The 18,221-nt window shown below is 38.7% G+C and overlaps 1 protein-coding gene across 1 annotated transcript in view; it reads right to left on the bottom strand.

Annotated features, from left to right (window-relative positions):
• LOC6606118 (basic-leucine zipper transcription factor A) overlaps nt 1–11,483 on the bottom strand; it is a 59,588-nt gene extending 48,105 nt beyond the window's left edge. Inside the window, exon 1 of the mRNA XM_002030890.2 lies at nt 10,994–11,483. The gene's annotated coding sequence lies outside the window, so the exon portion shown is untranslated. The remainder of the gene's footprint in view (nt 1–10,993) is intronic.
• Nucleotides 11,484–18,221: the final 6,738 nt, after the last annotated feature.

Raw genomic sequence — 18,221 nt, 5'->3', positions numbered from 1 at the left:
AAGGTAGCGAAAATATGGGGGACTGCAGGAAATGCTGCTCGTATTTCCTTTTTGTTAATTTTATTTGCATGCTTTTATGCCTTACTTTTATTCATTTCTTTAGATGTTCAAGTGCCCTGCTCGTTCCTCGTTCTGCGTTTTCCCCAACGAATTTTACTTTTTTATTTCGTTGGCAGATTGGTATAAATTTTTGACAACATTGAATGACGACAGTGGCATGCAGCACGTGACACAAATGATAACACTCTAAAGAAGATTTTGTATCCTTCCTATTTCTAAATATAATTATATGATTAATATTTATAAATAATTAACGAAGCAGTTCAAATTATTACATATTATTTTCAATAAATTTATATATAAATACCTTAGAAAATGTCTTAAATAAAAGTGAATTTATTAAATCTTCATCACAAGCTTTCCGTGTAAAATCGACACACATGCAGATACAAATATTTTGGCGAGCATGTGATATTTGCAGGCTATCCAGGCGACAGAAGGAGGAATGATTTGGCACAGAAACAGACAGGACTAATACGTGTACAAAACTCCAAATAAATTTGCCCCCCAGACACACACTCACACACCCGCACACACACACACACACCGACGCATCCTGGTGCCGTCTGAGTGTTGCTTTGAAAAATAGGCAATGTGCGGAAATTTTTATTTTTCGCCCGACTTGGCAAAGGCGTCGAGGGTCCCAGTGAATTTAGTTTTGTGTGTCTGGCTTACAGCGAAATCAAATTAACTTGTGCACACTTTTAGGCGCGCAAAGGAAAAGCGAGCAAAAAGACCAGGCCAAAATGCTGCGACGTGACTTTCCATCCACCAATGCAAATGGCAACCGGAAGTCCTGTGTCTGTCTGTCTGTCTCTGTATGTGTGTGTGTTTCTATATATGTGCATGTGTAAATTTATTCACTGATGTCTTTTATAGGGGGCAATTTCCAACATTTTGTCATTAAGTCAACAAATTTTTAGAACGTTGCCGCATTTTGGGCCGAAATAATTACAAAATGAAGTGCACGTGAGAGGCGGCAAAAAGCCAAATAAAAAGACAGTCATAAAATGAGAATGAAAGGGATTGGAAGGCGGCAGGCGGCATGGCTCATATAAAAGACGTCAAATGAATTTGTCTTTTACCGTTGTCGCATTTCCGCGCCGCAAGCGGTTCTCAAATATGGTTTGCATTGCTTGAAATGTTATTACGACCTGCAATGGAACATATCGTGCCTAATGAGCCGTGATTTCTTAAAGTGGAAAAGAATATACTTTAATGCTGAAATAAGTTTCTTAGAAAACTTTAAGTACACCCGTTACTCGTAGAGTAAAAGGGAATTCTAGATTCGTTAAAAAGTATGTTACAGGCAGAAGGGAGTGTTTCCGACTATATAAAGTATATATATCAGGATCAACAGCCGAGTCGATCTGGTAATGTCCGTATGAACGTCGAGATTTCAGGAACTATAAAAGATAGAGAGTTGAGATTCAGCATACAGATTCTGGAGACATCGACGTAGTGCAAGCATGTTGCCCACACTTTTAAAATTTTATCTCATTTTATTCCCCAATATTTATCGATATTCCAGAAAAATGATAAAATTTCGCGTTTGCATTCACACTAGCTGACTAACGAGTATCTGATAGTCGGGGAACTCGAGTATAGCAGTCTCTCTTGTTTTTGAACTAAAATCTTTCCACTAATTTATTTAATTTTACAAAAATAACATGCTTAAACATCACTTAAACAAAACTACAAAAATAGAGTATTTACTAGCAAAAGTGTAATATTTGATTATTTAGATAAGCCAAAGCGGTCTAGTTCCCTTTTTTCAGCAGGCCAATTAAAATCCAGTCTGTGTTGGTTCTCCCTAACTATAATGTTTATCTATTTTTAATTACAGACCACAGCCAGCAACGTTATTTACGTAAATTCGCAATGGGCGAGAAGGACGAAGCATTACCCAAATAACACGCAACTATTAGCACCTAAACGCCCGCCACATGCAGGCATAAATCAAAACTTGCTTCATAAAATATTTAAGCCCGCCCTCTCATTCGGCGAAACTCACAACAAAACGATGGGACTCACATTCCAAAGTGTTAAATAAAAATGAGGGAGCATTTGTACGGAAAGGGAAAGCAATCTAAATCCGGAGTGGAGAAAAAACTACGCAACTGGTTGAAATTTAAAAGGGCAAAAACAACTTTGAAAAAGGTTTAATAAATGCGAGCACTGACAAACGACGATAAAGAAAAGCGGCTGAGCTTCTGGCCCCGAAATGTGTGTAAACAAATTAAAAATTGGACATAAAAAAATAATCATATTGCGGCCAGGGCCAAAACAAACAAGCGACATTAAATTGATAAAGGCAATGGGCAAAAGGGGCAAGGTCGCCAATAAAGAACGCAGCATGTGAGGACCGGATCAGCAATAAAGACGCTTCCACAGGCTCAAGGAGCGGGCAAGAAGAAACACTTGAGTGGATGGAACTACACTGGTGAACATTTTTTGTTCGTATTAAAGGCAACTTCCAAGTCATTAACCCGTTTATGACGCTTAAGTTGGCCGAAACCCCCCGCCGCCGCACAATAAAGCAGCAATAAAACGGCTAGCACACACACTCGCTGATGTGTGTGTGTGTGTTTGTGGGCCGGGCCAACTTAAAGCGTTTAACGGCTCATTTATTGCGGAACATAGCCTCCGTTTCGAGCTTCAGCTCGACATAAAATGTTATTAAAAACGCGGCCATAGAAGCGCCAGGGCACGCGCCCATTATGTGTTTAATCTTTGACCGACCAGGCCCGAATGGCATGCTCCCGCACATCGTATCCTAGCCACAACATCGCCGAATTCCACAATAACATTGATAGGGGATGGAGGAAATGGGGGCCAGCGTAATGGAACAAATGGCCACCGGAAAACGGATGCAGCAAACTCGTTTCGCCATTTTGCGTTACATCGGTGGGCAAAAAAGGACTCGAAATGCATGTGTCCACATATGAATCGGCGGAAGACAAGATGTCTTCAAGTTAACGCATTAATGACACAAAAAATGTCTATGAGAGCTCTTGACTCAGCATAATGGAGAAAATATGGCGAAGGATCCAAGGCGAACGAATTAATCAACACAAAGCGCATATCTTAATAGTAGAATACGCAGATACCCTTAAGAAAACATAACATATATGGAGAAATTTAATTCATTTTGTGTTTAGTGTCATTTAGTATTTTTAGCTATTTTTGATATTTAAATGAAGTTAATTGTAATTAATTACTTAAAATATAATTATACACCTTTAGGAACCTTAAAAATATCTATATTACTATTACACCTTTAATTAACATCCAGTAGCATAATGGAACCCTTAGCCCACTTCAGCAATTAGTCATATAGGCTCTTCGGCAAAGGGTATACAAAGGAATTTACGGTTGATGTGGCTTGTCTGTTTATGGCAACAGCGGCACAGTTTGCAGGACCAAAGTGGTTTTGGGTTTGTTATCCACCGTACACACACCCACAAACGCACACAGACAGCAGCACACGCACAACGAGTGAAAGAGGATCATGCAAAGCTTACGCACATTATGCTAATATTACCCCCACTGGTGATAGTGGGTTAAGGACATTTTTATGTATGTGCGCCCACACACACACTCATCGGCCATCGGCGGCGTGTGTGTTGGCCATCTGCGTTTGACTGTGTTCGTGCATGTTCAATGAGCGTAATGCCACTATTATTGGACACATTACAAACAAAATGAAAGTGGTTCCGCACACACAGAAAGCATTGTTTGGCCTTAAAGTTCTTGGCCAAAGAGATTACGGCATATTGCAGTTGGTGCATTAAACTTGCATCGGCCTGCAGTTCCCCACTCTCGCAATAATTGTGCAAATCGATTTTAGCCGCTCAGCAAGCGGCGGCAAAACAGGTGTCCTTATGCTGCCACCATTGGTGGCCAGTTTCCGATTCCATTATGTCAGCATAGTTGGTCAATAAGGCAGCCTGGCAACCCCTGCTGCTCATAATCTAAGGTACACAAATTGATTGACCCAAAAAGGGGTCATACTCTCCTTTTTTATCTACACACGAAACATTAAAAATGTATGTGGTTACATGTTGTTTAAAGCTTGTATTAGTCATATTCTTCATTTAAGTGTTAATTACAATTGTTCATACAACTAATGCTAAAAAATAAATGTAATAAACTTTCACTATAAGCTGTAGTGTACTGTATAACACAAACCACAAAAGGCGCCATAAATATACTCTATAGTTTATTATTCTTTAGTGCATATTTTAATATAATTTATGGAATCTTCTTCCATAAGTAAACACTCTTAACTGCGACATCGTTACCTGTGCGCTGTATTCGTGCTCCTAAAACGTCGATCCTTATGCACAAGTAATGTCAACGCTTCTTGGGAAACACACTCGGCAAGGCCAAATCCATTGACATCCCCTTAACATCTTAGCAATCAACATCATCATCATATAGACATTTGGCTGTGACAAAAAGTTAAAACTTTCACCCATAGAAAATGGTTTTAGTACGGGAATAGTTATCAAAAAAAACATTGAGTGCTTCGGCGTGCAATAAAATTGAATTCACGTATATGGGAGCTTGAGGGTGTATTATCGATTTGCAGTGTTCGAACCTTTTCACTTGACAGGAAAGGAGAATCGATGTGCTCCGAGGGACAGGAAACACCTCTGGTTCCACTTTGCGTCACATTATGGGGATATCAAGCACACAAACGGGACTCGTATATATATAGAGAAATAGCATCGGCGATTAAATGGTAAAATACTGCCTTGGGGGCCACGACAAGGCACGAATTTTGGACTTAAATCCAAAATTCAGTATCAGTAACTACAGGAAAACAAGGCAGAGACGGCGAAAGAGAAAGAAAATTATAACATAAGAATAAATCATAATTTTGAGGCAGAAATCTCTAGAGATGAGCTTTCAGCGTCGACTTGGTCGAGGAATGTGGGATGTGGTCTTCCTTCAGTATTCCGGCAGGTATAATCCCTCAAAGCAGAAGCACAACTCAAGCATTTTGGACGCCTGCTTCAAACTTCTTGAGCCCTATATGTATGACCGCTGGTGTACGCCTGTGTGTGTGTGCCAACAATTTATGCGCTTCGTCGCTTTTCGTCTACTCCAAATGATTTGCCTTTGCCCAAGTCCCGACCCGAATGCCTTAAACCATCCAACCACCTCGACCCAAGTTCAATTTATTTTGCGCATAAAAAATATCTAAGCATTTTTGCCAGGCTGTCTAGATGCAAATGTATTGGTGCCTTGACAGCCAAGTGTAAGTCTTCTGTGTGTGTAGTCACAGTCTGCAGAGGTCTAGAAATTTGCCCATTCAACCAAAGCCATCGGTAGTGATGGGAAATCCGAGTTGGCTTTAAGACTCCTAAAGTTTATTTTAACTTAAAAAATAGACGTTGACCATTCTTTTTAAAGTATATTTTAAATATTTTTTAAGAAGAAGAACACAGCTGTATATTAATCTTCTTTTTAGATTTGAATAATTTGAATGTGTCTCGCTCATTTTGAATTTGTTTGTTAAAAATGGATTATGGCTTATTCATTTGAGCTAAATCTTAAGTCCATCACTGATTGCTGCCGAAAACTGCTTGCAGCACACACAATTTCATGCAACATGAGTAAGTGCTTATAAATCATAAGGAAGTCCGCCCTCCTTCTGTTGCCTCAACACTCATACGCAATGCATGCATTTTGATTTACCGCTTCGGTTTTTGCCTTCGAAATCTACATATTATACACAAGGCACCAAAATAAACACATAAATATTACTATGTACGCCCATACTTGCAGCTCCAAGAATGGTTTATTAAATAAACCTGCTGCGATGGGAAAAACAGGAAAAGCAGCACGAAAACTATTCGCTCATATTCGAAATTTGTCAACGCGTCATCAACATCAATTGACATGCAAGTAATTTGCTGCTAAGCAACCCACCGAAATACAAAAATCGAAAAACTCCCACGACCTTCAACCAGCAAATCACCCACTGACACACCCACTAACCCACCCACTGAGTCGGGATTTTCACAGGGTTCGCAGAGCCAGAAAAGCGCTTGGGGCTACTATTTCACTATTTTTAGCCTTTCAATGGGTGAGAGAAATCATAGTTTGAAGTATTTCACTTTTCCTTTCTTCTCAATAAATAAATTGAAATAGCCATTGATTAATATCAAAAAAATTAATATCAAAAAAAATATTGTAATTAGAGTCTCATTAATTTTTAACACTCAATCTTGGTTTATGACAAAAATGTTAGGCTATTCAACTTGCATCTTCTTTTTTGTCGTTTTAACATCAAATATAAATAATGATACATATAGTATAACTTATGAAGTTCCATTAAACTAACTCTGAACCAAAAGTTTTCATTTATGCTAAGTGGCAAGTGTTGAAAAACTATCAATTCCCTTGAATTGCACTATTTTTGGTCAAACTAAGCTGCTCCATAATCTGCAAGAGTATTTGGAGTTTCAGTTTACCTTTCGCTCCTTGATTTTTTTATAAGCTTCAGCTTTTTTCGGTGAACACATGTCAAGGCATTTAAGATTTATATTTTTTCTCGATTTTTTTGCGGGACCTTGTCCGCAGGCGAAATTGTTGAGCTGCTCCTGCTCCATTCTGCCTGCTGTGCGGTGTTTTACATGCATATTTGATGGGGCCATGGGGTTTTGGGGGGCTACAAAACGGCCATGTGCATGCAATGCTTTTTTAACGCGCTTTCATGGTTAGCTGCATTCAAGTGGGGTTCTCTCACTAACCACTCTTATTTCCCATTTTTTGGGGCGTTTTAATTGTCAGGCGGCACTCGGGGACTCGTTGGCAATTGAAAAGGATTTGGGCTTTGTTCAAAAAGAGGATTAAAGAATTTTTTAGCAAGATAAGTTGACCAACCAAAGAGAGCTCTTGCATTTAAATAATTCACTGAAAAATCATCAAGAAGATGATTTATTTTCAAATTCAACTTTAATTGCAGCCAAAAACAAATAATAGCCTCAACTATTTGCCACACACCTCCGGCAGTAGCCCACTCCATCAAGCTGAAATGATTTATAGTCATATCAAAACTTTGTGCAAACCAAAAATTGACACATTTTTATAAATCCCACACCAATCCCAGAAGCTAAGCAACCGTTCAGAAAAAAGAGAGAGTTTAAAAGCAAACAATGACTAAACTAAAAATGGAAAACCAAAAGCTAACAAAATGGCAGACAAACTCTGGCAACGTCGACACTGCGACCTTTCCATTGTTACCTTGGCCGCCTGGCACGGAATATCTGCCCACAAGGAGCGTGCAACGCTGCGTATGAGTGATGCATGCATTTTTAAATTATGCACGTGTTTTTTCTGCCCCACCCACCGTCTCCTGTGAGCAAGCGAATGAATTGCTCACACTTTTTATGCACAAAGGGGCGACAGGTGAAAATGTGTAAGGGTAGTCCGTTTGTCCATACAAAATATATTAGAATGCATGAAAAGTGAAAATTCAAGCCTTTAATTAGGGCTAGCCTGCAGCCAATTGCCTTGATGCATTATGAAAACGCAGCTAACGAAGCATGTGAAGCCTTGACATTTTCCGATGGCCAAAACCAACATTCTCTACGGTCGATGTCTGTCCGTGGCACTTTGATAAGCAAAATATGCCAGCACACATCATCATCGGCGACGACACAAAGAAACGCCATACAATGCATATTGAAAATAAATGCAGATGAGCTTAATACGGACAGTGGTGTAAGCTGAACCAATTTTACACAAATTAAATGAATTTAATCCTTAAAACTCAGTTGAAAACCAACTTGGCAGCTACAATTAGTCTGCATAATTGTTGGCTATTAACTGATATGATAATGATAATGATAATGCTATAGCAATAAGCCGATAATAGCCTCTACAGATCTTATAGACTTTTAATATTGTAAATTAAATTTTTTTTAATATTTTTAAACCATATAAATAAGCTAAAGCTCTGTATAATTTACTCCATTCAGATGTAAACTGCCCCACAGACAAAGGGGTAAGGTCAAAGTTAGCCTAACCTTAAAAATGTAGGCTTTAACGCTGATTGTATGCACTTTAAAGCTTTGATTCGTCCTGCCCTTTCGAATTGGCAACAAAGATGGCGCATTGTATGCAACGATAAATGACAAAGCTAATGCGCTTTCATCGCTCCGGCAAACGCACCACGGAAATGCCATGAAAATGCCATCGCAATGCCACTCAAGGATGGCAAGGCATTTGCCTGCTGCCGGCGGCATCTGCTGCCATAAATGTCTGCACATTGTTGCAGGTGCAGGATCAGGTGCAAGTGCTTGCTTCTGCTGCTGGTGTTGGTGTTGGTACTGAAGAAAACTGCGGGGAAATGCGGAAAAGGGCCCGAAACGAGACGTGAGACAAGCTGAAAGCCGCCTGCAGCTTGAGCTTGACATTTGCCTGACAATCGGCGGACACATTTTGCCACACCGTTCGCCCCTGGGCGATGCGGATTTTTCCGCTGCTTTGATTTTGAATAGCTCACTTACTTAATAAAAGCGCGAGCTACGCCCATCCCACCCAGTCCTTGTTTTCTAGATGCTCTGTGCTAATGCTGTGCAAATTCAAGTTCGTATTCTTGAGTATTCCGCTTTACGACCCTCGACACTCAGATCAGATCATAATACTTTGCGTGGTATAATTCACAGCTTAAAGTGGCTCATGAAAAATAAGCGAAAAGTCGGGGATTTAAATTGGCAGTTCGTGTGAAATACTCTACTACTTGGTTTATTGATATAACTCAGCATGTTACTTAAATTTCTATTTCAACAACATCTTATTAGGTGGTCTTTGAATTGTCTCCTGCTATTCTCGTTCTTCTTGTTAAATTCCTGAAATTTATTTCGCGTGCCCCAGTAAAGCACACTTAACTTTGTACCCCGTCCCCTCGATCAAGTGTTGTTTATTACGGCTACAGTATTTTTCAGATCCTTCGACGGGGAGAGCCTGCCAACGCAAATCTACCTTGAGAAAGCAACAATCAGTCCCCCAAGGCCGCAACAGCAAGGCAAAAAGTTGGCAAGTAAATTTATTTATTGAGTCACTTACTTGGCAAGAAATCTCCTTGCCTTACCAACATCGAGTGCGTGTGTGTGTGTGGCTTGAATTTATGTGTGTTTTGGCTGCCGACTTTCACTTGGCTTTCCACACATTCGCCTGGTAATTGTATTAAATTTCAATTAATATAATATGTGCCTTGGGTGTGGCGGAGTTCATTTGAAAAGTATTTGGTTTATGATGCTTATCATATTCATAACTTCTCGAGTTCAATTTGAGGAATGGCTTTATATACATTTTATGATATGCTATCAAACATTCTGTTTTCAAATTAAAAGCATAATAAATCATTTAACCATAACATTAAAAACAAATCATGAAACCTATAAGGTGTCTGTTTCTATATTTTCAGTATTAAGTTGTTTATTTAATTGAGTATTTCAATGTTATTTTACTTGATTCAAATTCTAACTGGTTATTTTTCATCGAAACGCTTCGTAAAGGTTTCTTATTTTTTACGGCCATCGAAGCGAACTTTGTCTTGACTTTATTGTTGCTGCTGTTGTTTTGGGGAATATTCCAATTTTGTTGGTCATAAATTTTAGCGAGACTGACTGAAAAGCACAGCGTAAAAGAAAATATTTAAATTTCCTCGGTTTCCCAATTTTTTTGTTTTTACATTTTTGGCAGCCCTTTTTTCCAGTTCGGTTGAAGGGAGCGGGAGTTCTGTGAGAAAAAATTTGCTTAAATGTACTTCCGTCATAAAATAACGGTAATGCACAGCAATGTGCGTCTGTGGGTGTGGGCATGTTTGTTGTGTGTGTGTGTTGTTGCGTTTGTGTGTGCATGGCTCACGTAGCAGGACGAGCAAGAAAAACCTTTTTATAAATGTTGGTTCGCAGCTTCCGCAAAATAATAAAACAAAAAGGCAGCTGCCAGGACATCGTCCGTCCAAAGGCAACTGGCAAGAATGCTTTTAAATTTGACACACACCCTAAACACACAAGCACGCACTTGGCCAACAAAAAAAATTAATAAATTTTGTGCAACAAAGTTGCCTCCAAGGCACCGATTCGCAACCGACCATGAACCCACTTCCCCGCGTTGCTCACTTCGGTTTAAATTTTTTCTGTTTTTATCCTTTTTCTGTGTTTTGTGTTTGTTTTGATGGCCCAAAACTCGGTGCGGCAACATTTGTTTGAAGTTTATTTTGCATATGTTTATTTTTGTTTACGCAATGTTATTCCCCTTTGCATTATGTCCTTTTTTCTGTTTGCTGCAGTGTCAATTGTCGCACTGGCATGCGAAACTTTTTTTCAATGGGTAATTTGAAAAAATATACCGCATTTTTATTTTTATCAAAAGAAATACATAAATTACCGCATTATAATAACAAAAGAAACTATTTATCTCATATAGTTGAGAACTCATGCCACATGAGAGTAATAAACTTGACAAAAAAAGTTAAATACATCACATTAATACAAATATTTAACACTAGATCCCATTAACTTTTAATTGGAAGCTTATCGCTTTAATATGCTAGCTTTTTAAACAATAAAACAATGACGTTCGTTTAAAATTACTTCCACACTTGTGCTTCATACTTTTTTAGGGTAATATATTACCTATTAATCGATGCTTGCTCAGTGCACAAACTAATTAAAATTGGCCAACGTGGAAACAAATAATCAGCACAAAATTCAAAAACAATAGATATTTGCTAGTGCATTGATCCTCTGCTATTGCCACATTATGTAGATTTATTTTAAGCCAATGGCACAAACGTCAAAATAAACGCATTAACACTGCGGTCAGTGTTGATTAAACTTGTATTTTTAGCATTATTATATTTTGACATAATAAAATATTCAACGATAAGTATACCCATTTAACCTACCTTAAATTAGCCGCACTTTTTGCCCACACTTTTGATTTATCGAGGGGGTTCAGAGGCCCCTGGCAGTGGCAATTGACCACTTCACTGGCTGCTCGTGTATTTGTTTTTCTACTCGTAGGTACGTTTTTTTTTATTATTTTCCTTGTAGATACGCCCACAACACACGTCAATTAACCTACTTTCGTGCTGGCAGGAGGGCTGGGCAAAAAAACCCAAACATAATATAACCACTAGAACAATGCTCGCAATACAACGAATGGGCCAAGTTAATTTGCTTAGACATTTGTTTTGGTTTCTATCTTTTTTGTCGCCTTTTGTCGTTTCGATTGCTCAAAGTATTTCCGGCAACACACGCACACACACCCACGAGGGAAACTTTAGCCGGCTTTTTTGCCTTCTTGCGCCAAAATCCAATAAAACAGTCTTAGAAGACCAGGTGATATCGCTCATACGACGCGTGTGCCGTGCAGCACGAACGAGTGACAAAAACGAACTGAAACTGAGGACGGAGGACTGAATTCAAATCGGAGTCCAAGTTGGCTGACGCAATTGCGCATGCGTCACTTTTAGTCAATGAAAAGCTTCGTGCCACAAGACATTTGCCGCCAACAGGACTCCGAAAATGGCACTCGTTTTCGGAGAAGTCTGTTGCTGATGTTGCTTTTGGTGTTGCTGTTGTTGCTGTTGCTTTAGGTGTTGCTGCTGTTCCTGTGGTTTTTGTCGTTGTCAGCGTCAACATAATCATCGGCGCGTGTTGCTCACTTTGTTGGCAGACGACTCGCAAACCAAAAACACAGCCTACAGAACGCACAACAGCAATCGTGGCGCACAATTCGCGCAACGTCATGTCAACGAGACAGTCGAGACAAATGCCACAGATCCCCTGCCAAAAGGACACCCCTCTTCGAATCCCTGAACCATTTTCAGGCCCACCCATTGTCAATTGTCTTGTGGGCTTAATGCTCCTTTGCCTCTGTGTTTTCCCTTTTATTCCAGCGCTGTCTGTTTAATTTCTTTTATCAACAAGCCGAGGTCTGCAGGCTTCCATTCTGCGTGTCCTTCGTGATATCCTCTTGTTGCGACGCCCACACTCGATTGGTTATCAAATATCGGTGTATATTCGCATGCAGACGGCCTTTTGTAATCGCCAGCTAATGTGAGACGTGGCTCTCGCTTCTGATTACAAGTACATATCTGCTTAAGTTAATTGGGAGTATATCACTTTTAAATTTGTGCTTCTGTTCTGCAATGAAAAAGGACAACATTATGTTTAAGCAACTATTGCATATTATAGGTAACAGGGCGAATGGTTCACTGAAACATCCTCTTAAACCCTGCTGACCTCTCGCACTGGTCTTAAGCTGCGTATCTGGTCAGGTAAAGCCCTTGTAATCGCCTGTTAACTTGACATGACGATGCTTAACTGATTTATCTGTCTCATGGCTAAGACCATTGATAGACATGATGGATGGACGAATCGATGAATGGACGTGGTCGAGGAGGGGCAGGAAGTGAATTCTTGGACCGATGAAGGATTGGCGAAGCTTTTTGCAACTTTCCAAATTAAACCGCTTAGTCGAGCGTTTAAATTTAATGCATTAGAACTGCTTAGCCTCGTCTGCAGTTTATGTTTTTAGTCTATTTGCACACCAGAAGACTGCACTTTATCGGCATCTTTACACAGCCAAATTGCATCTTGGCCTGGTCCAGTGTACGGACGTCAATACTCTCGCATAAATTGCGATTCTTTGTGTACAGCATTTGTGATTTAACAAGCAGTGTAGATAAATTATGCAAAAATACACACCGAATCGCAAAGAATTCACCACTTGTTGAGAGTTGAATACAGTGTATCTTGACATTACACAATGGCATTATGGCTGATTATGCTCGTGTAAGACTCGTTATTTATTATGAAAATCTGCTAGCTCAGAATTTAATTTAAAAGTTTTGGGCTCCCTGCGTGGGTTTCGCCACGGCTCAGGCAAATACAATTTGCAATTTCACAAATTTTACAAGGGAACAAATCTTAAATACGCCACAAAGTATGCCATCTTCTGACCATGGAGAACGAACAGGAGCGGCAGTTTAGATGGCGAGTGGCGTTGGGAGCCGCTTAAGCCTCCGGCCGGGCTATTTTAATCCCTTTTAAATTGATATTGTAATTGGTTTCTGTATGTAGTTATGAATTTCAATATGTCGGCCGGGCTTACCCTCTAGTTTCTCCACGTTTTCTGTTTGTCTTTCATGTGTGCTCTCTAAATCATATATACACATGTATGAATTATGTGATTTTGGTGGCCTGAGCTGTTGTTGGTAGTGGTTGTGCTGGTGTGGATTACGCCAGGCAATTTATATTTGCTTTGTGGTGGGTCATAGTTGATATTTGACCAGTTGAACGGTGTGTTAGTTGAGTTTTGTTGAATGTACATAACATAATTTTAAAAAATATACTGAGATATTTCTTAAAAATATCTGCAGATTTTATAATTATTTTAACATGTATTTTGATATAAACAAAAATAAATAGTATAATAACATAACAAAAATGTATTTAAATATTTTTTTAATAATCTTCTAATTTTATAAAAGTATTATAACAAAATTTACATATAAAATGATCTGAACATTTGTAGTGAAATTGGAAGAGCATTAGTTTCACATGCTCGTTTCACATATTCTTATATTTAATAGTAATTAAATAGGATGAGATGTGAATCCCAACCGTAATCTAATTACATTTGTGCAATTAAAAACTTTAAACTTTCATTTAATTTATAAAGTTGAACGCACAAGCTAATCGCCTCTTAAAACAAGCTTTCGCATAGCCGAAACTATCGCAAACTTTCGACCTTAATAAGCCATAAGAACTTTGCTTTGAATGCGAAATCCAAGGCAACGCAATAGCGTCAAATTTATGGGAAAAGTATTTTCAACTCCACTCCACTCTGGCCACTTAATAAATATTTCACGAGCCAGTAAAGATGTCGGCAGACTTGACATCACCACGCCGCTTAAGTAATTATGAATATGGAAGCAATATTTGGGCGACACGTTGCCGTCTTCACCTCGAAAACAGAACAAATGCGACTGACAAGAGTCGTTTGATTGCGCTTGTGGGACCCATTTAAAGGTGAACATTTTACAGCCTACCAGCGTCCTGCTTCTGGTCCTGGAATAAAGGGATTCTGTCCCTCTAGTTTTTCTCGATGGGGCTTCAGCCACGCACAGGTTGCCCATTACGTGGTATTTGTCCTTATTTACCGTTCGAGGCCGCCCACCTGGATGCTTGGTTTATAAAGCACCTGCTTAACCCTAAAAGCGGAAAGCACAACAAAAAAATACGCAAGCAAGAAGCCACACTGAAATAAACCGATTTTAACTGAAGTAACAACAATACCACTTTCGAAATATATAGTCATAAAATCATGTAAAATTGTAATATACATTTTATCGAAATTTTAGAACTGAAACCTTTCTCTAAAAGTTTTTATTTCTTAATATAGATTTTTCCCTAATTTTTGTGTCAAATACTTTGCTTTTTTTGCAGTGCACAGAAGTGGGCAACAGGAAGATGCGGCAATAAAAGCAAATCCGTATTCAAGGTGCAAAAGCCGTCTCAAATCTTTTGGGAACCAGGAAGCTGCAACGTCGACGGGTTCACTTTGGGCCAGCCAGCCAGCCAACCACCCAGCCAGCAGATTATGTATTTACAGTCAGATAACTCCCGTTATGGCCAACGTTTTTCCCAGCCACTCCATTTTGGCCCATTGTTGTTGTAATAAGGTAACTGCCTAGATGATTGCCTGCAATTGTTGACCATTGGCCCAAAAGGCTCTGGGCTATCCCCGTATCCATGTGTGGTATGGAAAAACTCAATGCTGAGTCACCCAAAATCAGGAGCCCATTTTGTTTATCTGCATAATAAACTTACCTCAAATTATTGAAGCCCGCATTTTGGACACGTCTTTCGTGTCATCAGCAGAGAAAAACTTCCCAAAGGAACGACGCCTTTTGGGCTTTTGTTGGCCACCATAAAAGGAAGGGTCTTGGGTCTAGCAAACTTCTCAAATTTCTCATCTAAGTGCTTTTCCAATGCATAGCTTATAAATTTAGTCAGCTATCAAATTGCTGATGAATATTAGTTGTAATGGAAAGGTATATCTTTACTTTGCCTAAAAGAAAGGCGATGCATATTAGGTAAAACTACAAAGTTTCTATGGATTTCGTTTGGTAAAATAAATATAATGGAAGTACTCGAATGCAGGCTCGTAGTAAAAATCGTAATCCTAAAAGCTTTAAAGGCCCCGTACTAAAGACTCCAATTGAGTGCCTTTCAAATGGGCTTTAACAGGAAAAAGTGGAAAAACTATAAGCCAAACTCACTTGAAAGCCAAGCTTTTAAGCCATAAACGGGGTCTAGGCTACCAGATGTAATCAAACCCATAGAAGAGCTGCAACCGCAAAGGATGCAACTATTTATGCACACATGCTAAATGCTGAATGCAGATGATGCCAAAAGCTGGCAGGACATGTTAGTTTGCTTAAAAAATTAAATACCGCTCGTGTTACATAATTCTGCATATGACATCTATGCCTGCCTGTCCGTCTGTTCGTCTGTCTGCCATTTGCCATTCGGCAAAAGTTGCCATGGTGCGGCTTTTTTGGTTTCCCGGGCAGCCTGCAGTCAGAAATGTCACAGGCCACGTTGATGCCACCCACCGTCTCCCCGGCGTAAAATATTATTTAATGCCCCTCCGACAGTTGAGTGAAGCAATATCGTTTACATGCATTACCTATATGCATACCGCCGTGTGTGGGCGGAGATATGGCGGATCTATGGGTGGGTGGGGCACTCAGACAGATTGCCATAATGGCGAGATTCGGGAAGCTTTGAGCCAACATTTTCCTACTGGCGCCCCGTGCTAAGTTTTAAAGCCATGGGAAGAGGGGCTGTTGCGGGGCGGGTTGCAACACGGGGATGCTGCGAATGAATGCCGGAAAATTGCTGGCATTTATGCTCGCGAATATTTTCGGTATTGCCTGCCTCCTCACTTATTTATATGTGTTTCATTTGAATCGGTATGTGTCTTTAATTAAATTGCAGCGCAGTTTGAATAAAGAACTGCCTTGGCATTGGATATGGTATTTCCACTCCATGGGCTATAAGCTATATGCACTTCAATATCATTTGCAAAACTCTTAATGAGAAATATTTATATTATTTCTTAAGTTCCACATAAAATACGATAAAGGAAGTGAGCTGAGAGAATGTCTATAAGGATCTAGTCAATAATACAATTTCATTAAAATTTCATTGCATTCCATAAATACATAAATATTAGGTAGGCACATAGTTCTGTTCTACATTATTCTACATTTTTAAACTGCATTTCTTATTTCATTTCTTTTTGCAGCACTTAAAAACTTGTTCTTAATCACCGCTGATTGCTTTCGTTATTTTTATTTTTTAGCTTTAATTTGAACAACCATAGAGTATGAAAAAGTACAATAAAATCAATTTAAAATCTTCATCACTTTATATACGAAGAGTAAAAAAAGCACTGATAAAATAAGTTCTTATTTCCATAAATATAAATGCGAAAATACTATTAACTTTTCGATTTTATAGAACTCATCGCATCAAGTAGTTTAAATATGATAACCCCATAAAACCATTTTAATAATTATCCCAAAAAAATAATAATAACATTGTCAAACGTGCATACTCCATCAAACATATTTTTTTTACGTTTTCTTTTATTTATGTAGTATAAATAACTAAACAAAAATGTTACAACCTTAATTGAAATAATAACACAATAAAAAAAAAGGACGCAGGAATCCATAGAACACAAATACGTATTTGCATATATGCATGCCGTATATTTAAACAATTTGATCAATTAAAAGCAATTTTGCGCAGAAAAAGGCAGCAAATCCTCGAACAATATATGCATAAAAAGCATTACACTCGCTCAAATAGTTGCAATAAAAAAGGACATATCGAAACAAAAAGGCACCTCGACATCTTTTTTGGGGTCATACACTTTTTCGCACACACAAATTGCCCACCAAAGGCCGTCGAATGAGTTGGTAACTGTGGTATAGTGGGGCTAACAGGGGTTATGGCCAGATATGGCCATATACCCCAGCCGATTGAATGAAATTTCACGCTGAAAATCACATTGTTTACTAGCGAAACAATTGCAGACTATGGGATGCAAAATAAAAGTCTCGTCTCGGGCATGAAATGCGAAAAAAAGAAAATAATATTGGAGTATGGGTGGCAAAGGCAAAATGAGAGCAACATGAAAATAACTGACATTTGTTGCCGCTGCTCGTTTTCGCTGTTGCATGTTGATTTTCCCTCCTGATGCAGCCCGTTGTTGTTGTCGTCGCTTTTCCGGCTTTTGCTGTTGCATTTTTCCCTTCCTTTTGTTTTTGGCACGCGTTTCGTACATGGAAACATTCGTTGTCGCTGATTGCAGACACGCATAAAGAGCTCGAAGCTCTAAGGGGGGAGTGGAAAATATAAAAATAGAGTCGACGTGGTAATACCCTTGACTTAAGCTAAAATGGTTATCATTTTGTATATGAGTCATATTTAAGGAAGAAGACCGCAACAATTTTGGAAAAGCGTGCACTCTAAAAGCATTAATTCTAAATCAATTTCTATTTGCTAAGATATGCAAAATGGCTATCAAACAAAATTGTATTAGGTTTTATATGTTTGAAGGGTGTAGCTCTGAAACATATATCAATAAAACCATTAAATATTTAAACCTAGTTATTATTTTAAATTTTTTTAATATATTTAAGTTATGAAGCTGCCCCAAATGAAATATTAATAAAATCTAGTTATTTAAATAAAAATGCTAATTTATCTAGAATTATTTTCAAAATTTTGAAAAACCCATCTCTACAAATTAAATTTAAAATTTTAAATATGGACCTTCAATTGTTTTTAATTTTTTTAACTCTTTGAACTTGCTGTGAATCCAAAATACATATATGTACATTCCCTTACTGATAAAGATATTTTCCTTTCATGGGTGCTATTGTAAAATCTAAAAAAAAAAAAACTTAAAAATAAACCTGCTCGCATGACGGAAAATCTCCGTTAGTTAACTGAACTACTCGTGCCGCAAAAAATGCTTAACGGACAGAGGGACCATTGCAGTTGGCAGTTTCCGATTTCGATTACGGACCCCATTCCCTGTACATT

This window comes from Drosophila sechellia, chromosome 3L (assembly GCF_004382195.2).
Source record: "Drosophila sechellia strain sech25 chromosome 3L, ASM438219v1, whole genome shotgun sequence".
Classification (NCBI taxonomy): Eukaryota; Metazoa; Arthropoda; class Insecta; order Diptera; family Drosophilidae; genus Drosophila; species Drosophila sechellia.
This window is presented reverse-complemented; position numbering and strand designations above follow the sequence as displayed.